The sequence below is a fragment of the Papio anubis genome, chromosome 13 (assembly GCF_008728515.1).
Source record: "Papio anubis isolate 15944 chromosome 13, Panubis1.0, whole genome shotgun sequence".
Classification (NCBI taxonomy): Eukaryota; Metazoa; Chordata; class Mammalia; order Primates; family Cercopithecidae; genus Papio; species Papio anubis.
The window spans coordinates 28,169,278-28,194,110 of NC_044988.1; the positions used below are offsets into that span (position 1 = coordinate 28,169,278).

General features: G+C 44.3%; 1 protein-coding gene across 3 annotated transcripts in view; it reads right to left on the reverse strand.

Moving 5' to 3' along the window:
* The window catches only part of TJP2 (tight junction protein 2), a 138,805-nt gene that overhangs the window by 85,937 nt on the left and 28,035 nt on the right, over nt 1-24,833 (reverse strand). For 2 of the 3 annotated variants that reach the window (XM_009188903.4, XM_009188901.4), the window contains exon 2: nt 19,612-19,732. The gene's annotated coding sequence lies outside the window, so the exon portion shown is untranslated. Of the gene's footprint in view, nt 1-19,611; nt 19,909-24,833 lie in introns of those variants that run through there. The other variant, XM_017949913.3, reaches the window with a different exon arrangement.

Here is a 24,833-nt window from a genome sequence, read left to right on the forward strand (position 1 = left end):
CGTCTCTACTAAAAAAATACAAAAAAACTAGCCGGGCGAGGTGGCGGGCGCCTGTGGTCCCGGCTACTCGGGAGGCTGAGGCAGGAGAATGGCGTAAACCCGGGAGGCGGAGCTTGTAGTGAGCCGAGATCCGGCCACTGCACTCCAGCCTGGGCGACCGAGTGAGACTCCGTCTCAAAAAAAAAAAAAAACTGATGATGTTCATTAAGTAGAGGACCACTGCTTATCTTGGTCAGAGTTGTTTTAATGGAAAGATACGACTAGAGGTTAGATTACAGTGGGTAACTAGGTGTGAGGCAGCACTTCATTGTATGCCTATATCTAATAATGAACGGTGGAAATCACCGATGTCCAATGATGGTGGGCTGGGCTATTAAATTACAGTGAATCAACTTAACTGGCATAGCAGACCATCATTTAAAATTGTAATAAGGGGCTGCGCGCGGTGGCTCAGGCCTGTAATCCCAGCACTTTGGGAGGCCGAGGTGGGCAGATCACGAGGTCAGGAGATCGAGACCATCCTGGCTAACACAGTGAAACACTACCTCTACTAAAAACACAAAAAATTAGCTGGGCGTGGTGGTGGGTGCCTGTAGTCCCAGTTACTCAGGAGGCTGAGGCTGGAGAGTGGCGTGAACCCGGGAGGTGGAGTGAGCTGAGATGGTGCACTGCACTCCAGCCTAGGCAACAGAGCGAGACTCTGTCTCAAAAAAAAAAAAAAAAAAAGTATGACAAGGAGAATGATAATGCTATAATTATCAACAAAAACACAAATTATATCTAATATGATGATGACAATGACAAAATTATTTTAAAAATATAAGAACTAGAAAGTATGCAAAAAAATGATTTCATGAAAAAACAGGCTTGTGCATATATTTTTCTTTTTAAAGTTAGTTATTGTTTGTGCAATGGACAATTTTTTCAACACTTTTCAGTGTATATTACAATATATAAGGTCTCTGAAACAGGTTGGTCAGCTGGGTGCAGGGGCTCATGCTTGTAATCCCAGCACTTTTGGAGGCTAGATGGGAGGATTGCTTGAGCCTAGGGATTTGAGTTCAGCCTGGACAACATAATGAGACCCTGTCTCTACAAAAAATAATAATAAAATAAAATTATCTGGGCATGGTAGCATGTGCCTGTAGTCCTAGCTACTCGAGGACTGAGGGGAGAGGATTGCTTGAGCCCAGGAGTTTGAGGCTGCAGTAAGCTATGACTGCACCACTACACTCCAGCCTGGGTGACAGAACAAGACACTGTCTCAAAAACTAAAATAAGAAATAAGTTAGTCAGAAGACCTCAAATTAATGTGATAAACTAAATGCCTCTTAGTCATATTTTCTCAAGAATGTGGAGATTCTTGAGAAAAACACACACATATACCTATATACGTATATCTATGTATATATCTGCAATATGGTTATAATGTATCAATGACTGGGAGCAAAGAAAACTAACATTGAAAAGTTTACGGTTCAGCCGGGCGCACTGGTTCACGCCTGTAATCCCAGCACTTTGGGAGGCCAAGGCGGGTGGATCAACTGAGGTCAGGAGTTCGAGACCAGCCTGACCAACATGGTGAAACCCTGTCTCTACTAAAAATACAATCAAACTAGCTGGGCATGGTGGCAGGCGCCTGTAGTCCCAGCTACTTGGGAGACTGAGGCAGGAGGATCACTTGAACTCGGGAGGTGGAGGTTTCAGTAAGCTGAGATCACGCCACTGTACTCCAGCCTGGGTGACAAGAGTGAAACTCCGTCTCAAAACAAAAACAAAAAGTTTACAGGTTCACCAAACAATTTAGTTAACGTGTACACTGTAAAGTAGACTGGAATCATAACTCTCCTTTAACAAACCTTTCTTGAATGCCTACCATATACCCTGGGGTAGCTATAGAGAAGATAATGACAATTTATAAAAGGGAGGCTGCTCACAGTGTGATGAAGACAAAGATATGTAAACACATGGTGACACGTCAGGAGAATTGCTCAACTATAGGGATGACTAAAGTGCTGAGGCAGCAGCTGAAACTCCGCCAGAGGGACCTGACGTTTTTTTCAGTAAAGGCCTTCTGTCCTCCCCACGCCTCGCCCCCGCTTCCAGGTAGCCTCATCTCCTCTCCTGGCTCCGCCCATCTTCCTCAGTCCAAACACCAGTTAACAATAACAACCCCGGTTCACCTGCAGGCTTCCTCCCACAATAACTACCCCAGTCAATGGCCCCTCTGATTACCTCCGGGAGAGCGGCATCTAACATTCTGCTTGCCCCCTTATGCTTTCACTTTTAGTTATTATTTATTACTCACTTTCTTTTTTTTTTTTTTTTTTGAGACGGAGTTTCACTCTTGTCGCTCAGGCTGGAGTGCAACGTGCAGTGGCGCGGTCTTGGCCCACTGCAACGTCTGCCTCCCCGGTTCAAGCGATTCTCCTGCCTCAGCCTCCCGAGTAGCTGGGACTGCAGGTGCCCACCACCACACCTGGCTAATTTTTGTATTTTTAGTAGAGATGGGGTTTCACCATGTTGGCCAGGCTGGTCTCGAACTCCGACCTCAGGTGATCGACCTGCTTCGGCCTCCCAAAGCGCTGGGATTACAGGCATGAGCCACCACGTCCAGCCCTCATGATCACTTTCAAAGTTTGTTAAAGTCCTCTTCTTTTTTCTTTTTTGGGGTGGGGATAGTTAACATGTACACTTCCCAGATCCCAAATAGCTACAAGACTGCTTTCAGTTGTATACAGAGCTGCTTCTAATGCCATATGCCCTCTGACACCCACCCCCAAAAATAATAGACCTCTGAATTGAGATGCTCCTCATTCCAGTATATGATGGGTCTAGAAATAGGGAACAAAGCTGACTTTATAGCAATCATAGATGTGTAAAGATTACAAAGACAGCAAAGTCTTTTCAAGCTATCTTCCAGCACAGAGAAACACATTCTAAACCACTGTAGGAACTCTCAGGCCTCCTCCATCTTTTGGGCAACTGAAGATTCTTGCTTTTCCTTTAGAAACAGTCTGTGGATGACTCGTAAGTAATTTTCAGACTGCCTGTCTTCAGGATTGTTCCCATATCTTGATATTATGTAGAAAGAACAGAAAGCTGCTCTAAGTTGCCACTTTTCAATTATTTCAGGTTGGTGCAAAAGTAATTGCAGTTTTTGCCATTAAACCCAATATGTTAGTATCTACATTTCTAGTATCTCAAAGAACACAACAAATTTTCATGCAGACAGTCTTCTTCTTCTTCCTTTTTTTTTTTTTTTTTTTTTTTGACAGACTTTTGCTCTGTTGCCCAGGCTGAAGTGCAGTGGTGCAATCTTGGCTCACCACAACCTCTGCCTCCCAGGTCCAAGCGATTCTCGTGCCTTAGCCTCCCGAGTAGCTGGGATTACAGGCATGTGCCACTATGCCCGGCTAATTTTTGTATTTTTAGTAGAGACGGAGTTTCACCACATTGGCCAAGCTGGTCTTGAACTCCTGGCCTCAACTGATCTGCCTGCTTCAGCCTCCTGGCCTCCCAGAGTGCTGGGATTACAGATGTGAGCCACCACACCAGGCCAGACAGACATTCTTCTATTTAGTAAAGCAAGTAACTTTAGGTGTAAGGCTATTTACATTGTTCCATAGTTACTGAAAACTATTTTCATTTTTGTTAATTTTTTAGACCACTGAGTTTTGCAAGAACAAGGTGCTCATTATAAAGCATTTGAGGAGTTCAGAAGACCACAAATAAATTTAAAAACTAAAGTCCTAATACCTATCTTTGACATTAGGTGAACATTCCAGACACATATACACTAAGACTACATGGATGACTATCAAGAGATGGAAAATGTTTACAAAAATGAGATCCTACTACAGTTTTTCTTTCCTCTCCCCTCCCCTCTCCTCCCCTCCCCTCCCTTCCCTTCTCTTTTCTTTTCTTTTTGAGACGGAGTCTTGCTGTTGCCCAGACTGGGGTGCAGTGGTGTGATCTTGGCTCACTGCAACCTCTGCCTCCTGAGTTCAAGCAATTATCCTGCCTCAGCCTCCCAAGTAGCTGGGATTATAGGCATGCGCCACCATGCCCAGCTAATTTTTCTGGGTTTTTTTCGTAGAGACAGGGTTTCACCATGTTGGCCAGGCTGGTTTCGAACTCCTGACCTCAAGTGATCCACCTGTCTTGGCCTCCCAAAGTGCTAGGATTACAGGCGTGAGCCACTGCACCCAGCCTATTTTATTTATTTTTGAGAAAAGGTCTCACTCTTGCCCAGGCTGGAGTTCAGTGGCACAATCACAGCTCACAGCAATCCCCAACTCCTGGACTCAAGCAGTACTTCCACCTCAGCCTCCCAAGTAGCTGGGACTACAGGCCCACGCCACCAGGCCTGGCTAATTTTTAAAAAACGTATTTTTAAGGCTGGGCACGGTGGCTCACGCCTGTAATCCCAGCACTTTAGGAGGCAGGCAGATCACTTGAGGTCAAGAATTCAAGACCAGCCTGGCCAACATGGTGAAACCCCGTCTCTACTAAAAATACAAAACTTAGCCAGGCATGGTGGCACATGCCTGTAATCCCAGCTACTCGGAAAAAGAAATTATTTTTAGTAGAGATGAGGTCTTGCTATGTTGCACAGGCTGGCCTCAAACTCCTGGCTTCTAGCTATCCTCCCACCTTGGTCTCCCAAAGTGCTGTGATTACAGGCATGAGCCACGGTGCCTGGCCCTGTGTTATTTTAATTAAAAACAGTAAATAAGGTCAGGCAGATGGCTCACGCCTGTAATCCCAGCAATTTGGGAGGCCAAGATGGGAGGATTGTTTGAGACCGGGAGTTCAAGACCAGCCTTGGGCAACATAGCAAGACCTGATCTCTACAAAAAAAATTAGCTGGGCGTGGTGGTGCGTGCCTGTAGTCCCAGCTGCTTGGGAGGCTGAAGCAAGAGGATGGCTTGAGCCTGGGAAGCAGAGGTTGCCTAGCCGAGATTGTGCCACTGCACTCCAGCCTGGGTAACAGAGCAAGACCCTATTTTTTCTATTTTCAGAAAAAAAAAAATAGAAAAGAATTAGCTGTGCAATTCAGAGTCAGCTGTGGCCTGAACGGATTAAGAAGCTGAGGTGCCCTAGACTGGTGTTTGGGGGGAGTTCTGGGTTGGAAAGAGATGGCTGTAGTCTAGGCTGACCACATGCAGACTCCTAGGTGACTTATAGGGCTCATCTGGGTGTGCTCAGGCTGGTGGGCAGAGGCCACGGTGGTGCTCCGCCTGGGGCTGAGGCAGACTGTAACCCAGATCCAGTCCTGGAAAGCCAAGAAGCATCCTATGGCATACAGTCTAGTTTAGACATACCTGCTGGGGAGCGTGCTCTGCAACATGGAGGAACACGTCTTCCTGGCAGGACACCCTGGGTCCTCAGAGGCACTCCAAGGTGCTCCAAGGTATGACAGCTTTTATTATTTTACTGCTGTTTACACTGCAGAATATATGAAAGCCACACTCTCTTTTCGGGGATAGAGACCCCCTTATAGCCCTCCACTGAGAAACAAACAGAAACAGAAACTCTGATAAATAATGATTGACTAAATGCAGATTATGTGCCAGGAGCTTTTCATATACTACACTAAGTCATTCAATGTAGTGACTATATAGTCAGTATTATTGCCCCTGCTTCATACATGAAGAAATTACACTTCAGAGAAAGTAGTTTGCCCAAGGTCATCCCCAAGCAGATGGAATCCAAACCCACCGGGCATGGTGGCCACATCTGTAATCCCAGCACTTTGGGAGACCAAGGTGGGAGGATTGCATGAGCCTAGGAGTTCAAGACCAGCCTAGGCAATGTAGGAAGACCCTGTCTCTACAAAAAAATTAAAATAATAAAAGTAAATGAGTCAGCATGATGGCATACACCTGAAGTCCCAGCTACTCAGGAGGCTGAGGCAGAAGAATCACTTGAGTCCAGGAGGTTGGGGCTGCAGTGAGCCGTGATTGTGCCACTGCACTCCAGCCTCAGCGACACAGTGAGACCCTGTCTCAAAAAAAGAAAGAATCCAGTCAGGTGCAGTGGCTCATGCCTGTAATCCCAGCACTTTGGGAGGCCAAGGCAGGCAGATCACTTGAGGCCAGGCATTCAAGACCAGCCTGGCCAACATGGTGAAACCCCGTCTCTAGTAAAAATATAAAAATTATCCGGGCATACTGATGGGCACCTGTAATCCCAGCTACTCGTGAGGCTGAGGCAGGAGAATCGCTTGAACCTGGGAGGCGGAGGTTGCAGTGAGCTGAGATCGTGCCACTACGCTCCAGCCTGGGCGACAGAGCAAGACTCCATCTCAAAAAAAGAAAAAATCCAAGCCCAGGTCCGTCAGATTCAAAGCCCATTCACTTCCTGGCTTTCTGGCCCCTCTATTCTTCGCTTCTACCCAATAAAACAATTGCATGGGGTGGGAGGAGAGGTGTGGCTGTTATTGTTGCTTTCCTTTTAGCTCCTTTTAACAGAATACAAGATGATTTTTGCTCTCACAGGAACTAAAGTGAGTTTTATCCAAGCAATGCTGGGGTATCAAGTTTGTGAAACTCTTCCAATTAAATATTAAAAAGGTCAATGCCACAAATGCGATTTGACTCCCTCCAACGAGAGAATCTTTGATTCAAATGTTGTTCTGTTGTCTAACTGAATTTCAGAGCTCCCTTCACCCCCAAAATACTTAAGAAAAACACATCAGTAAACAAAAATTTTCACTAAATAAAAAGGCACTCCTCTCAGTGGCTCTAAGAGGGAATCTAAGGTGAGCAAGGCCCATGGGACTGCCCAATACTCTAGGGAAACCAGAGGGTCCTGTGCACTCCTGAATTGCTTTAAAAAACTTATCACCGGAATCCGCTAGCTCTAAGAATTCAGGATCCTCAAGCAACACAGATTAAAGTTGTTGAAGAGTCTCTTAGATTCACAAAGTATTTTTGGATCTGAAAGTGGCCTTAGGAAAAGCCTGCAAATAGCTTTCCAGGGTAGCCATGAAAATTTGCATGGGCCTCTTCAAACAAAGGAAACTGGCCTGGAAAAGGCACCTCCAGGAGATGTTCAATAAAAATTGAAAATGTGGCTCATAAAATTTATGGTTCTATAGGACAGTGTCCTAAATTTCACTGATGATAAGAATCACCAGAGGCAGTTGTTAAAACCAGTGGCCTGGCCGGGCACGGTGGCTCACACCTGTAATCCCAGCACTTTGGGAGGCCAAGGCAGGTAGATCACGAGGTCAGGAGATTGAGACCATCCTGGCTAACACAATGAAACCCTGTCTCTACTAAAAATACAAAAAATTAGCCGGGTGTGGTGGCAGGCACCTGTAGTCCCAGCTACCCGGGAGGCTGAGGCAGGAGAATGGCATGAACCCGGGAGGTGGAGCTTGCAATGAGCTGAGATCGCGCCACTGCACTCCAGCCTGGGCAACAGAGCAAGACTCCATCTAAAAAAACAAACAAACAAACAAAAAAACAGTGTCCTAGGTCCCTTGCTAGAGATTCCAATTCAGTGAGTCTGAGAAGGGCATTGGGATCTGAAAGCTTGCACATGTAACCCAGGTGATTCTCATCATGGGAGAGGTTTAGGAAATTCTGCTAAAGGGACATTGTTACATTTCTCTGACACCAGACAGAAAGATTACAATTTTGAAGTCAGGTAAAACATTCTGAAGTTTAAAAAAAAAATTATTTGCAGCGAGGCGCGGCAGCTCACGCACGCCTGTAATCCCAGCACTTTGGGAGGGCTGAGGTGGATGGATTGCTTGAGCTCAGGAGCTTGAGATCAGTCTGGGCAACATGGTGAAACCCCCATCTCTATTTTTTTTTTTTTTTTTTTTTTTTTGAGACAAGGTCTCACTCTCTCGCCCAGGCTGGAGTGCAATGATACAATCTCAGGTCACCAAAACCTCTGCCTCCCAGGCTCAAGTGATCCTCCCACCTCAGCCTCTCAAATAGCTGGGAACATAGGCATGCACCACCATGCCCAGCTAATTTTTGTATTTTGGGTAGAGATGGGGTTTTGCCATGTTGCCCAGGCTGGTCTTGAATTCCTGAACTGAGGCAATCCCCTGCCTTGGCCTCCCAAAGTGCTGGGATTACAGGCCTGAGCCACTGCACCCGGCTAAAAATATTGTAAAATAAAGATGCTTTTTAAAAAAGAAATTATTTGCAAAATGTTGTGTACAGTTTTCAAAAGAAAAGTGGTCTTACAATTCTTTTTATGTTATTTACATATATGTTTGTACAAACACACACACATTTGGATTTCAGTTTTTAATGTAAGTGATAATTGTTTATTCACTCAAATTATACAGTAAGTAGGTCACCAAAAAGTGGTGAAGTGCAACTAAAATGTCACCATCCAGAGCCAACTACCGAGCACTTTTCCAGGTATCTCTGCACGGATAAGTAGGCACATATTGTACACAACTTAGATACCTAGGGTATACAGTTGGGATATACCAGATTTGCTCTTTTGCAACCTACTTCTACATAAGAATGGAGTTTGACTATTTGTTTCATGAACTAGATCTATATCATCATTTTTTTCTAACTGCATAATATTCCATTTCTATGAATATACCATAATTGGCTGAATAAATACTTTCATTTAAAGTTCTCTTTCAAACTAGTATAGAGAACAATTTAAAAATCAGATGAATGAAACTCCTGATTTATTTAGCATAGATAATAAGGAAATAAGTAGCTTATAAGACTCATGCAGAATTCATAAGATGTGTTAAGTGTAGACAAGAAGTTGTAAGACATGTAAGATAATAACCTGTAAGATAGTTAAAGATAAACAGAATATTCATGTGTTAAATATAGAGTAAAAGAATGAAACAAATGAGAGTTTTACTTATATATACAAAGAAATGGAAGAATGAAATTTTAAATCTTATAATATTTACTTAATAGTAAACTTAATAAATATTTAACTTATAATTGTATTTTATATATAATATATAATACAAAATTATATATTTTATGTGTATATATATAATATATAAAGGCATATATATTCATATATAATATAAAATTATATTTATTATATATAATACAATTTTATAAAATATAATTTGTATAATTATATGCTGTTATTTATTTATTTTTTTGAGATGGAGTTTTTGCTCTTGTCACCCAGACTGGAGTGCCACAGCACGATCTTGGTTCACTGCAACCTCTGCCTCCGGGTTTCAAGCAATTCTCCTGCCTCAGCCTCCCAAAAAGCTGGAATTACAGGCATGCACCACCACACCTGGCTAATTTTGTATTTTTTAGTACAGACGGGGTTCCACCATGTTGGCCAGGCTGGTCTCAAATTCTTGACCTCAGGTGATCCACCCACCTCGGCCTTCCAAAGTGCTGGGATTACAGGCGTGAGCCACCATACCCAGTCAATTATATACTGTTTATATAATATATAATTATATATAAAATATTTTTCTAGATTATGATTTACATTGTTGTTAATAATAAACACTTCATAAATATTAATAATATATAATAGTGCTCAGTTCATGTTACCCCAAGATTGACAGCTATGTCATTCCTAAATTGATCACCCATCGGTGACATCCATCATGTTCAGTTCTGGCCCCACATATACTCTGCCCCAAAATGTGGATAAAACACAGATCAGGCTGGACACAGTGGCTCATGCCTGTAATCCCAGCACTTTGGGAGGCCGAGGCGGGTGGATCACGAGGTCAGGAGCTCTAGACCAGCCTGGTCAAGATGGTGTAACCCTGTCTCTACTAAAAATAGAAAAATTAGCTGGGCATGGTGGCGCACACCTGTAGTCCCAGCTACTTGGAGGCTGAGGCAGGAGAATCACTTGAATTCAGGAGGCGGAGGTTGCAGTGGGCTGAGATCGTGCCATTGCACTCCAGCCTGGGTGATAAGAGTGAAACTCCATCTTAAAAAAAAAAAAAAAGAAAGAAAAAACACAGATCACTGATGACCTACAGCTATTAGCAGGCATATTGCCTTGCATCTCTCCAACAGAGTACACATGTGCTGACTTTCAGATACTTCCCATCTGTTGAAGCCCCTTGTTCAATCTTAACTTTGGTTTTTGTGACCACACCATCAGCAGGGAAAGCTGACACTGCAAGCACAGGGTTCCAGAAGTGTGGATCTCTCACCCCATTTGTATCCTCACCTACCTATGTTAGTCTCCATCTGATATGGTTTGGCTGTGTCCCCACCCAAATCTCATCTTGAATTTCCATGAGTTATGGGAGGGACCCAGTGGGAGGTAATTGAATCAAGGGGGCAAGTCTCTCCCATCCTGTTCTCAGGATAGTGAATAAGTCTCATGAGAGCCGATGCTTTTAAAAAAGGGAGTTTCCCTGCACAAGCTGTCTTCTCTTGTCTGCTGCCATGTAAGACGTGCTTTTTACCTTCTGCCAGGTTGTGAGGCCTCCCCAGCCATGTGGAACTGTAAGCCCAATTAAACCTCTTTCTTTTGTAAATTGCCCAGTCTTGGGTATGTCTTTATCAGCAGCATGAAAATAGACTAATACACCATCTTTTTCCCCTTGCTTTTCACTATGTTTTCAAGTTGAGTGAATAGTGTGATGTAACACCTGGTTTTGGTCTCTGAGCCTTTCTGTCCCATGATCTCTGGGAGTGCTTGCTGGTAGGCCAGGACTACATCCAGCTAAACTTTTCCACATTCCTACAGTAGTGAAGGAAAGCAAGCAAGGTGGGGAGTCATAATGAATAAAATCAGGTTTGTAGAAGGTACATCAGATTGTTTGCTAATCTAGGATCTGACGGCCAGGTTAAGGTTAAACACAAGAGTGAAATCTTTCATTTAATTTCAGGGATGTAGGGAGCTTTCAGCTTTTCCTACCTCCAAAGTCATAAGCTAAGTTTTTGTTTGTTTCTGTTTTTTTTTTTGTTTGTTTGTTTTTGGTTTTTTGGTTTTATGCTGAGCTCTGTCACTGAGACATGATCTAAGTTTTTAAACAAGTCAATCCAAGTTTATTTCCAAAAGATGCAGACATCCTTCAGATTCACATTGTAAACACTGAATCACATAAGCCGAGTGTTTTTCTGTTATTTTTTCCAGAGCCAATCCTAGCTATTCTTCCCAATGACATTTTATTTTTTACATATCTTCTCCCTTCTTGATAGAGTTCTGCCTTTGCTTGAATCATCCTTCAGTTGCTAAAGTATTTTGATTTCTTGTTCTAAGTCTTGGGAAAGCATCCCTCTTTATTGCCATATATATATATTTCTGTTTTTTTGAGACAGAGTCTCCCTCTGTTGCCCAAGCTGGAGTGATCTAAGCTCACTGCAACCTCTGCAACCTGCGTTCAAGCGATTCTCCTGCCTCAGCCTCCCGAGTAGCTGGGACTACAGGCGCGCTCCACCACACCCGGCTAATTTTTTGTATTTTTAGTAGAGACGGGGTTTCACTGTGTTAGCCAGGATGGTCTCGATCTCCTGACCTCTTGATCTGCCCACCTTGGCCTCCCAAAGTGCTGGGATTACAGGCAAGAGCCCCTGCACCCAGCTGACTATTGCCATATTTATTCTTCTGAGCTACAGCTATCGGAAGAGACAAATTTAACTTTAACAATTTACGAAGCCTCTTTCAAAGTGTATCGACAGAGTTAATAATTTTAAGTAACCAGTCTTAAGATGTGAAGTAAAAATAATTTTATATATGCATATTTTGATTACTTGAATATCAATAATTATATTTCAAATATCAATATCAAACAGAAATAATTATAATAAAAATTGTGTATATTTTTTCAAACATCACTATTTTTTTTTTTTTTTTGAGACAGGGTCTCACTTTGTCACCCAGACTGGAGTACAGTGGCGTAATCTTGGCTCACTGCAGCCTGGACCTCCTGATCGCCAGTGATCTTCCTGCCTCAGCACCCCCAAGTAGCTGGGAATACAGGTGCCTGCCACCACACCCAGCTTTTTTTTTTTCTTTTTTTTTTTTGTATTTTCTGTAGAGACAGGGTTTCACCATGTTGCCCAGGTTGGTCTTGAACTCTGAGCTCAAGCAATCTGCCCACCTCGGCCTCCCAAAGTGCTGGGATTACAGGCATAAACCACTGTGCCCGGCCTATTTTTTTCAAATATCAAATAATTTTGATGGAGGGGGGTGGTGAATTCTGCCCAAGGGGATTGCCTAATCTCACTACACAATCAGATTACCTCTAAATGAATAAAAATTTTGACTGAACTGAAAAGTTCTATCATCAACCATTCAACTGATATGAGTGAAGAATCAAAACCAATGTGAGTGGAGAACTCCCCATTCCAGCTGGAACTAGAAGCAAATTCTTCATCTCAATTTTATCAGATGAAATGGAAATCATAAGATAAGCTTCTGGCCTGATGCAGTGGCTCACACCTATAATCCCAGCACTTTGGGAGGCTGAAGCAGGAGGATTGCTTGAGGCCAGGGGATGGAGGCTGCAGTGAGCTATGATCATGCCACTACACTCCAGCCTGGGGAACAGAGCAAGACCTTGTCTTGAAAATAATAATAATAAGAAGAATACGCTTCCTTTAAACAGCAACGTGACTACCGATTGCCAATTAGACTGCAGTTCCTTCTAAGGCAAGAGCTTTTATTTAGTGCTGTGCCCAGCCCATAGGACACCTGAAACCACTTACTGGGTCTGTAAGTTTCTGGCATAGGTAGAAGAGAAAGTATCAGAAGGGCAGGTGATAGTGAGGAAAAGGAACAAAAAACACAGAGAAGCCTTTTAAGATTTGGCTGTAAAAAGTTAAGAGATCTAGGGCTCTGGGTCAGCTTTTTTTTTTTTTTTTTTTTTTCTTTTTTTCTTTTTTCTTTTCTTTTCCTTTTTTTTTTTTTTTTTTGAGGCAAAGTCTTGCTCTGTCCCCCAGGCTGGAGTGCAGTGGCAGGATCTAGGCTTACTGCAACCTCTGTCTCCTGGGCTCAAGCGATTCTCCTGCCTCAGCCTCCTGGGTAGCTGGGATAGCTGGGATTACAGGCGTGCACCATCACGCCCAGCTAAGTTTTTGTTTTTGTTTTTTAGTAGAGATGGGTTTTCGCCATGCTGGTCAGGCTGGTCTGGAACTCCTGACCTCAGGTGATCCACCACCTCAGCCTCCCAAAGTGCTGGGATTACAGGAGTGAATCACCGCACCCGGCCGGCCACGGTGCCTGCCTCTGGGTCAGCTTTTAATTTTTAGGTTCTGAATTCTTTTAAACATGCAGAAGTATAATTAAATTATGTTTCAGAACCTAGCTTGAGTATTACTCATCTATATGCTATGCTTAAGATGTCCAGACATCACAGATTTCCAAGGATAGGCCAAATGACCAGCACTCTGTCTTGTTGGTTCATGAGTAAAGAAGCACACACTCTGATTTCTGTTTGGAAAACATGTTTGACTTTAAGTCGTTAGAAAGTAAGAAAGAATAAGGACCAGGCATGGTGGCTGATGCCTGTCATCCCAGCACTTTGGGAGGCCAAGGCAGATGGATCACTTGAGGTCAGGAGTTCAAGACCAGCCTGGCCAAAATGGGAAACCCATCTCCACTAAAAATACAAAAATTAGTTAGGCATGGTGGTGTGTGCCTGTAATCCCAGCTACTCAAAAGTCTCAGGCAGGAGAATCACTTGAACCCAGGAGGTGGAGGTTGCAATGAGCCAAGATCATGCCACTGTAATCCAGCCTGAATGACAGAGACTGTCTCAAAAAAAAAAAAAAAAGAAAGAAAGAAACCAACTCTGCAGACACCTTGAGTTCAGACTTCTAGCCTCTAGAACCATGAGACAATAATTTATGTTAAGTTCTATTTAGGCCACCCAGTTTATGGTGCTTTGTTACTGTGGCTTCAGCAAACTACAAATGGAGATTAGAGTTGGACCTCCACCTCATGGGATGGGTATGAGAAATAAGACAATGCAAGTAACATGTTTAGCACAGCACCAACTACACAGTAAGCACCCACATTTCATCATTATCATCATATAGTTGCGTCTTCCTTTCATATCTATAAACCAAAAATAAAATTTGAAGGGCCCCTGCAACCATCTGAATGGACTTCCTTCTCGGCCAGGGCACCTTGAAATTTAATCTGAAAGACTGGTTCAGGCCATGAAGGGAAGTGGGGGTTGGACATGCCCCATCGTACCCCTCCAATATTAACATCAACACTGACCTTAAGTCTGATAAGAAATGTTTACAGTTTATTCTCTAAAGCCTGTTACTTGGTGGCTTTAGAATAGCAGTACTTATGACCTGGCAGCCCCTAGGTACCTCTAGAGTAGAGTACCTATGACCTGGCAGCCCCTCCACCCCTTTCGAGTTGTCCTGCTCTGCCAGATGGAACCAATGTAGTTGGTTATAAATCTTATATGTATTGATTGATGTATTATGTCTCCCTAAAATGTATAAAAGCAAGCTGTACTCTTACCACCTTGGGCACATGTCATCAGGACCTCCTGAGCCTGTGTTATGGGCATGTCCTGTAACCTTAGCAAAATAAACTTTCTAAATTTTTTTTGGGGGGCGCGGACAGAGTCTGGCTCTGTTGCCCAGGCTGGAGTGCAGTGGCAATCTCAGCTCACTGCAACCTCTGCCTCCCAAGTTCAAGTAGTTCTGGTGCCTCAGCCTCCCAAGAAGCTGGGATTACAGGCGCACACCACATACCCAGCTAATTTTTGTATTTTTAGTAGAGATGGTGTTTCACCATGTTGGCCAGGCTGGTCTCAAACTCCTGGCCTCAAGCGATCTGCCGGCCTCAGGCCTCCCAAAGTGCTAGGATTACAGGCGTGAGCCACCCTGCCTGGCCAAACTCTCTAAGCTGATTGAGACTTGTCTCTGATACTTTTTGGTTTACATATAGGAGTCACAATGGAATTCTCAGAACAAACACAGACCTTTTCTTCTCACCTAGTGCAGTATCTCCAGACCCTTTAATGTACAGGCTGTGCTCCCTGAGTTTCTCTTCCCCCATAAGCGCACATAGCCAATAACCTTTATTCCTCAGGTTTCCTTTCAAATATCACCTGCCCCAGGAAGACTCCCCTGACTTAGTCACTGCTTCAGGCCTTCTGCCACATCCACTTAAGGGGGTGAGGGCAGTACTTTACACACAGCAATGCAATTTACTGATTCCAAATTAGGCTCCAAAGTCTACCAGGGACAAGCTTCATATTCCTCTACATTTCCGTCAGCAGCACAGTGTGAGATGCTCATTAAATATTTGAGGAAAGAATCCCTTCACCACAGGTAGAGAAACTGGCCACACACACCATCTGTAAACAAGCCCATGCTCTAAACCAGTCATTACAAGTACTCTCCAGGTTAGTGGTTGTCGAAGTAGTGGAAACCAGACATGCAAATTCCTGGGACTTACCCCAGACTGCCTGAAGCAGAAACCCTGGGGGTGGGGCCCAGGAATCCATGTTTTAACACGCCCTCCAGGTGATAACGATGTGTCACTGCTCTGGGTCTGTCCATCCCAGTACGGAAGTTTGGCTGCTGGAGTGATTTCCCTGAGAATTCCTGTAAACCGAGGAGCCCCTAGAGGGAAAGAAGGTATAGAGGGGCTCCCAGGTGCACAGAAGTAAAAGTTTCAAGCTTTCATCTTCAACTCACTTTTCTTTTCTTTCTTTTTTTTTTTTGGAAATGGAGTTTCACTCTTTCGCCCTTTCACCCAGGCTGGAGTGAGTGAAGTGGCACCATCTCGGCTCACTGCAGTCTCTGGCCCACCAGGTTCAAGCAATTCTCGTGCCTCAGCCTCCTGAGTAGCTGGGATTGTAGGCGCCAACCACCACACCAGGCTAATTTTTGTATTTTTAGTAGAGACAAGGTTTTACCATGTTGGCCAGGCTGGTCTGGAACTCCTGACCTCAGGTGATCCACCCTCATTGGCCTCCCAAAGTGCTAGGATTACAGGCGTGAGCCACTGAGCCCAGCCTCAACTCACTTTTCTAAGCTTATATGATGGGGTGAGTCAGTGATAACTTTAAGATATCTAAATTGCCTAACAATGAGACTTCATATCTAGAAAATGAAGCTCTTCACCAGACTATTAGCATCTTTTCTTTTTCTTTTTTCTTTTTATTTATTATTAATTTTTAATATAATTATAAAATTGAAAGAGGGTCTCCTTATGTTGCCCAAGTTGGTCTTGAACTCCTGGGCTCAAGGACTCCTCCTGCCTCGGCCTCCCAAAGTGCTGGGATTATAGGTGTGAACCACCGTGGCTGGCCTTCTCCTTTTTTTTTTAGAGACAGGGTCTGGCTATGTCACCCAGGCTGATCTTGAACTCCTAGGCTTAAGCGATCCTCCTGCCTCAGCCTCCCAAAGCCTTAGCATTATTTCTGAAGGCAAAGATGATTCTGCCAAATCAGAAAGGTGATAATCAAAGCCCCTTAAAGTAGCAAAAATCCAGCCTCAGGCAAATAGTGCTCATCAGAGGAGATTCTAGAATGGCAGAGGAGGGCAGAATGAGTAGAGGCTGATGATTAGAAACCTCAGGTCCAGAGCAGCTTTGCAGACACCTGCTCCACCCACACCGGACATTGCCAATGGATCACAACATTCTTGCTCAACAAACTTGAGCAGCACTTGCAAATCCTTAACTCTAGACAGCCACCTAGCAATTGATCCAAACTGGCCTTAGAGAGAAACCTTTTTACTTGTCTGAGTTAAGGAGTTAAGTCTTCAAGCTCTGTAGAATTAGTGTAGAAATCAGCTGTTATAGAAATCTCACTGAACTTGGAAGTCAGGGGCTGTGCAACCACAAGGGAATCATTTAAAATCTTTGAATCTCAGGTTATTTATTTACAAAAGGGAGCTAATAATACCTTCCTCTTAGGGTTGTTGTGAGGAGGAACAATATGTGTGAAAGCACCTTGCCCCTTGCCTGGTACAAAAAAGGCCCTTAATGAGTGTTCGCTGGATCTGAAACTAGGGCGATGTGAGATGCCTGGGAAAAAAATCCTCATCACTCATGCCCGCCCAAGGCTAATTCGTCCCAGAAGCCAAGCTTCAGTGTTTACACATGAAAGAACTCTGGGGGGGGCCGGGCGCGGTGGCTCACGCCTGTAATCCCAGCACTTTGGAAGGCCGAGGCGGGCGGATCACAAGGTCAGGAGATCGAGACCATGGTGAAACCCCGTCTCTACTAAAAATAGAAAAAATTAGCCGGGCGCAGTGGCGGGCGCCTGTAGTCCCAGCTACTCGGGAGGCTGAGGCAGGAGAATGGCGTGAACCCGGGAGGCGGAGCTTGCAGTGAGCCGAGATTGCGCCACTGCACTCCAGCCTGGGCGACAGAGCGAGACTCCGTCTCAAAAAAAAAAAAAAAAAAAAAGAAGGAACTCTGGAGTAAGGCACTGACTTAGGCAATCAAATTGATGTTGGAAAGGCATGTGGTTCGAAGTGCAGGTACAGGGAACCAGAACAAGGAAGGTACTTATCAGGAGGGGCTGGCTAGAGTGAGAAAGAGCCTTTCCTCCAACAGACAATGCTAGCTCCAATCTCTCTTTGCCATACTCTACAGTACCCTGCCAATTTATTTGAATAATCAACAGATCCTATCTAGAAATCTAATTTAAAGATTTTAGGAGAACAATTTTTTCTTTTTTGAGACAGTTTCTCTCTATCGCAAGGCTAAAATGCAGTGGCACGATCTCAGCTCCCAGCAACCTCCACCTCCTTGGTTCAAGTGATTCTCGTGCCTCAGCCTCCCGAGCAGCTGGGATTATCGGTATGCACCACCACACCTGGCTAATATTTTGTATTTTTTGCAGAGATGGGGTTTCGCCATGTTGCCCAGGCTGGTCTCAAACTCCTGGGCTCAAGCCATCCTTCCACACTGGCCTCCCAAACTGCTGGGATTACAGGCGTGAGCCACCATGCCCAGCCAAGGAAAACAATATCTGGAGTCTGAGCAGGTATCTGTCTTCTCATGTTTGGGACTTTTTTTTTTGTCGCTGTGACAGAGTCTCTCTGTTGCCCAGGCTGGAATGCAGTGGTGCAATTATAGCTCACTGCAGTCTCGAATTCCTGCACTCAAGCGATCCTCCCACCTCAGCTTCTCATATAGCTAGGACTACAGGAGCACACCACCATGCCCAGTAAGTTATTATTATTTTTTTAAAAATAGAGATAGGGTCGGCCGGGGGCGGTGGCTCATGCCTGTAATCCCAGCACTTTGGGAGGCCGAGGTGGGCGGATCACGAGGTCAGGAGATCGAGACCATCCTGGCTAACATGGTGAAACCCCATCTCTACTAAAAATACAAACAATTAGCCGGGTGTGGTGGCAGGCGCTTGTAGTCCCAGCCACTCGGGAGGCTGAGGCAGGAGAATGGCGTGAACCTGGGAAGTGGAGTTTGCAGTGAGCCAAGATTGGGCCACTGCACTCCAGCCTGGGCGACAGAGCAAAACTCCGTCTCAGGGGAAAAAAAAAAAAAATAGAGACAGGGTCTCACTATGTTGCCCAGGCTGGTTTCAAACTCCTGGCCTCAAGCGACCCTCCCACCTCTACTTCCCAAAACAGTGGGATTATAGGTGTGAGCTGCCTTGCCTGGCTGGGACCTTTAAGAGCTCCAGAGAGAACATTTCAGTAAACAAAACCCACATCCAGCCCTGTTAATTCAGTGGAAAATGAGGCCTTCCCCCACTTAAATGTCCTCATTTGGACAACTAGACACTGAGAAAGGCCTTAGCATGGGCCCGGTACTTGCTGGGCCCATTAACTCATTTAGTTTCATGTCAACATTCCCTTTACAGATGAAGGATCTGAGGCTCAGAAGCATTAAGACATGTGCCCAAGATCACACAATTAGAAGGTAGCAGGACTAGGATCTGAACGTCTATCTGCTCTTCTGGAGTGTGCCATTCACACTCCACTAAACTCCAGTTCACACGTTTATCTGGAATCCACTCGGGTAGGGGCTGCCAGTTTCAACAGACAGTAATTATAAAACAAGCACATGAAAAAAATTCCAACCCCATTCCAGCTAGCCATGGACTGGCCTATAAACTGAGGTCAAAGTGTAACAAAAAACAAATGCATCCCACATCTGTCAAGATTTAAGACCTTGTAAATCTCATTTAATTCATTCTTAAAAGTGAATCAGTAAATAGATAATACTCGCTCCTAGCTCTTTCACTAAAAGCTTGGACATAATTAATCTTTAGAAGCCAGCGTGACTGATGTCCTTTATCTTTTCATCAAAGTGCTTACCACTGTTATATAATTTTACTACCTCAATAATAATGAAAAAACATAACCTATTAAAATGACCTCCAATCCCAGACATCATCAGCACCAAATGCCAATTGAGGCATTTATTTTGAACCACAGAAGTTGTACTTATATGCCAGGAAGGTCATCCTCAATAAGCATTCACCATCCATGGCAAAGTTATACCTATCAATTCAGTCCATTAATTCAGGTAAGATGTTTCTGCTCTTTGGTAAATAGGACATTACCATTAAATTTTCTATGAAAATGTATGTATCAGCAACATCGAAAATGGTAACTCAGACTACCTCTAGGATGTGAAAACGGTAACTCTTAGAACAAATTTTGGGGGAGACCAGTAACTAGGTTGATGAGAGATAAAATAAGCAAATACCTGGCAACGTGGGCCGTGTACTGGCACAGCTCTGTGCTTCCTGGAGTACTTTCGTCTGGAGCTGCAGCCGGGGTACCAGTCCCACTCACAGGGAGATGACGGTAATGTGGTACTTCGCACCCTGGAAAAGACGGTGTTGTTAAAAATCCAACATGCTCATTCCCTGCATGGTAAGATTTTGGGAAATGCACGGAAGTCCACATACCATACAATTTGCTTGTTTTTAGGATGACTTTTAGTACCTTCACAGAGTTATGCAACTGTCACCACAATCCTTTTTCTTTTGAGACGGAGTTTTGCTCTTGTTGCACAGGCTGGGGTGCAATGGTGTGATATCGGCTCAGCACAACCTCCGCCTGCCGGGTTCAAGCAATTCTCCTGCCTCTACCTCCTGAGTAGCTGGGATTACAAGCATGCCCTACCACACCGGCTAATTTTGTATTTTTAGTAGAAACGGGGTTTCTCCGTGTTGGTCAGGCTGGTCTTGAACTCCCGACCTTAGGTGATCCGCCCACCTTGGCTTCCCAAAGTACTGGGATTACAGGCGTCAGCCACCGCGCCCGGCCCACAATTCATTTTAGAATATCTTCATTACCCCCACAAAAAAAGCCCCATAACCCTTAGCCATCATTCCCTGATCCCCCAGTTCTCTCCCTGCCTCTTGGCTCTAGGCAACCACCAATCTAATTTTTTACTCTATAGATTTATCTATTCTGAATATTTCATATAAATGGACTCATATGACATGAGACCTTTCGTGACTGCCTTCTTTTACTTAGCTTAATGTATTCAGGGTTCATTGATGATGTGGCATACATCAGCACTTCATTTCTTTTTATGGCCAAATAATATTCCATTGTATGGATATACCACATTTTATTATCTATTCATCAGTTGGTGGAGGTTTGGGTTGTTTCTGCTCTTTGGCCATTATGAACACTTGTTGTATAAGTGTTTATGTGGATATATGTTTTCATTTCTCTCAGAAATAATGGAATTGCTGCCCCTAATGTTTTCAGTCTTCAAAAAATGGAGAAAGTGAACTGCCACCTAAACTTTGGTATCACCAGTTCACCTAAGGATCACTCTGAGAAACAAGATCTTATAAGAATTCGCCTTTCAGGTTAAACAAATATTCAGCTGGTGAGGAAATAGCTAGAACAAAATATTTTAGGCTGGGCACGGTGGCTCATGCCTGTAATTCCAGCACTTAGGGAGGGTGAGGCAGGTGGATCATCTGAGGCCAGGAATTCGATCAAGACCAGCCTGGCCAACATGGTGAAACCCCCTCTCTACTAAAAATATAAAAATTAGCTAGGCCAGGCACAGTGGCTCACGCCTGTAATCCTAGCACTTTGGGAGGCCGAGGCAGGCGGATCATGAGGTCAGGAGATCGAGACCATCCTGGCTAGCATGGTGAAACCCTGTCTCTACTAAAAATACAAAAAAATTAGCCGGGCGTGGTGGCGGGCGCCTGTAGTCCCAGCTACTCGGGAGGCTGAGGCAGGAGAATGGCGTGAACCCAGGAGGCAGAGCTTGCAGTGAGCCGAGATTGCGCCACTGCACTCCAAAATGGGCGACAGAGCGAGACTCCATCTCAAGAAAAAAAATTAGCCAGGTGTGGTGTGGGGGGCGCTGTAATCCCAGCTACTCAGGAGGCTGAGGCAGGAGAATCGCTGGAATTCAGGAGGCAGAGGTTACAGTGAGGCGAAATCTTGCCACTGCATTCCAGCCTGGAGACAAAAGTGAAACTCTGTCTCAAAAAAAAAAAAAAAGGAAAAAATTTTTTTATTATGGTAAAATACACATAACATAAAATTTACCATTCCCAAGTATACTACAGAGAAAACATTTTAAACTAAGGGGGAATTTGTTTTTCATGGCATTTATAATACTGGCTTGTGTTTATTGTTTTGTTTTTTGAGACAGAGTCTCACTTGTCGCCCAGTCTGGAGTACAGTGGCACGATCTCGGCTCACTGCAACCACAGCCTCCTGGGTTCAAGCAATTTTCCTGCCTCAGCCTCTCAGGTAGCTGGGATTACAGGCACGTGCCACCACGGATGGCTAATTTTTGTATTTTTAGTAGAAACAGGGTTTCACCATGTTGGCCAGGCTGGTCTCGAATTCCTGACCTCAAGTGATCCACCCACCTTGGCCTCCCAAAGTGCTGGGATTACAGGTGTGAGCCACCGCGCCTGGCCTAGGCTTGTGTTTATATTTATGGGTTGCTCACCAGCAGGAAAGATGGCAAATACGTTCTCATTTTACCCCTAAGACCAAGAAACCCAAGAAATACCCCTTCTGCACATTCTTATGAGGCCTGCATGTGCCTTTCAAATACCACAAGGAGGCAAGCTCCTTTCTGGGTTGAGCTTGTGAAGGCAGCTTCACTCGGGCAGTCACAGGAAAAACTTCCAGTGGGAGGAAGAATGCAGCCTCTCACCAGTTCTGGACATACTCTTCTGTTTGCTAGACAAAGTGATATTGTGACATCTGTGCAAAACACTCTACTCCCTACACGATGAAGTAGAAAGAAAAGATGGTGTCGATTTTATTTGTACAGGCGGGAGGCACATTTCCCTTGTCCGAGGATCAGCAGGAAATGCAGGCAAAGGCTAAAGCTAGGCCATCTGGACATCCTACAAAGCAAGCAACGGGATTAGAGCCCAGCCCATACATGGTTTCTATTATTACTTCCAAAGATAAATAAATGGCTTACAAATCGAGAGGTGCTTGGTTATGCTTTTGGCTTCATATGCAAACTTTTCTACAGATATCAGCTCCAAGGAGAGCTTATTTCTTTTATAAAAATGGCTTGCTTTTTAATTCAAGCAGTTTTCTGCATTTCTAAGGCATCTTGACTTTAACTTTCTCTATAATAATCCAGGGAGTTTTGTCATGTATACAAACCCCCAATAACAATCAGTTGTTTCTAAAATACACTATTATTGAATAGGGCCTCTAAACTAAGAGAACACTTGGCAGAAAGAAATCAAATATATTCTTGGATTTCAATAGTATTGACAGATAATGTAAAATTGTCAGGTAACATGAGTTAAAGCTGAAAAACTTTACAGATTTCAAAAGGAAGATTCATAGGTGGCTGAGTATTTTATTTTAGTATTTGGGTATCAATTCTTTTTATTCTATCTTTCTTCATTTGTGGCTATACTGAAACAGAGTTAGCACTGGAAAATATTTCCTGAGCACCTACCATGTGCTGGGCAATGGGCAAATATGCACATGTATAAGTCATCCACTCTCTGTTTCAATGAACTTGCAACACTCAGTCAATTGTCGGTTGGTAACTGTTCGTTTTGGCCAATCATGCAACTGTACAGTTTGCAGAATAGAAGCCCAAGCACATCCTTGCTTGCAGACAGCAAGAAAAAGTATTACAGAGGGGGGCTGGGCATGGTGGCTTATGCCTGTAATCCCAGCACTTTGGGAGGCTGAGGCAGGTGGATCACTTGGGGTCAAGAGTTCGAGACTAGCCTGGCCAACATGGTAAAACTGCGTCTCTACTGAAAATATAAAAATTAGCCAGGCATGGTGGTATCTGTAGTCCCAGCTACTTGGGAGGTGGAGACAGGAGAATTGCTTGAATCTGGAAGGCAGAGATTACAGTGAACCAAGATCCTGCCACTGCACTCCAGCATCCTGGGTGACACAGTGTGACTCCATCTCAAAAAAAAAAAAAAAAGTATTACAGAGGGGGAAGCACGAGAAGAATGAATGAATTTCTTGAGGTTTTAAATACTGGATTATAACCTGACTTCCAATTTGGGCTTTTTTTTTTTTTTTTTTTGGAGAGGGAGTCTTGCTCTGTTGCCCAGGCTGGAGTGCAGTGACGCGATCTTGGCTCACTGCAACCTCTGCCTCCCAGGTTCAAGCAATTATCCCTGTCTTAGCCTCCAAAGTAGCTGGGATTACAAGAGCCCGCCACCACTCCCGGTCAATTTTTGTACTTTTAGAGATGGGGTTTCACCATGTTGGTGAGGCTGGCCTCGAACTCCGGACCTCAGGTGATCTGCCCACCTCAGTCTCCCAAAGTACTGGGATTACAGACGTAAGCAACTGCTCCCAGCCTCAGTTGTGTTTTAATATGCAAAAGCAGCTGTTCCTAAAAACTATGCAGTATTACATGTATGTTGTAGTAATCAGAATACTTCTTGAAAAGAATGAATGAGACAGAGTTCTTGGGAGAAAAAAAATCAGCCTCACTATCTAGTCAACCAGGCCAACAGAAATTTCTGGTTAAAATGCTCCTAGGACAACTTCTTTCCATAGAAGCTCAGCCAATAACCTACTCTCCTACTGCTGGTATCTTTAACAGCTGCTGAGAGGGGAGGTATTGGGACTAAAAGCCATCAGGAAGATCAGAAAGTGCAAGATTAATCAGGAGGGGTGAACTGGCCCCAGGTCAGAAGCAGAGCAGGTCGAAACTCCTGGGCTTATCAATGGTGAGGTCACACCTGTGAATAGCCACTGCACTCCTGCCTGAGCAATACAGCGAGGGTCTCTCCCTATTTTTTTTTTTTTTTCTTTAAAGAAAGAGGCCGGGTGCAGTGGTTCACACCTGTAAACCCAGCACTTTGGGAGGCCGAGGCAGGTAGATCACACTGTGAAACCCTGTCTCTACCAAAAATACAAAAAATTAGCCGGTTGTGGTGACACACACCTGTAATCTCAGCTATTCAGGAGGCTGAGGCAGGAGAATCACTTGAACCTGGGAGGCAGAAGTTGCAGTGAGCTGAGATTGCCCTGCCGCACTCCAGCCTGGGTGACAGACCGAGACTCTGTCTCAAAAAAATAAAAATAAATAAATAAATAAATAACTAGAAAGAAAGGGCCAGGCATGGTGGCTCATGCCTGTAATCCCAGCACTTTGGGAGGCCAAGGTGGGCAGATCACCTGAGGTCAGGAGTTCGAAACCACCCTGACCAACATGGAGAAACTCCATCTCCACTAAAACTACAAAATTAGCTAGGCATGGTGGCGCATGTCTGTAATCCCAGCTACTCGGGAGGCTGAGGCAGGAGACTCTCTGGAACCCGGGAGGCGGAGGTTGCCATGAGCCGAGATCGCACCATTGCACTCCAGTCTGGGCAGCAAGAGCGAAACTCTGTCTCAAAAAAAAAAAGAGAGAGAGATCAGTGAAATAATATTTCATCCCTGTGTATTCACAGAACTCGGAGTATTATAGGTATAAGGAAGATC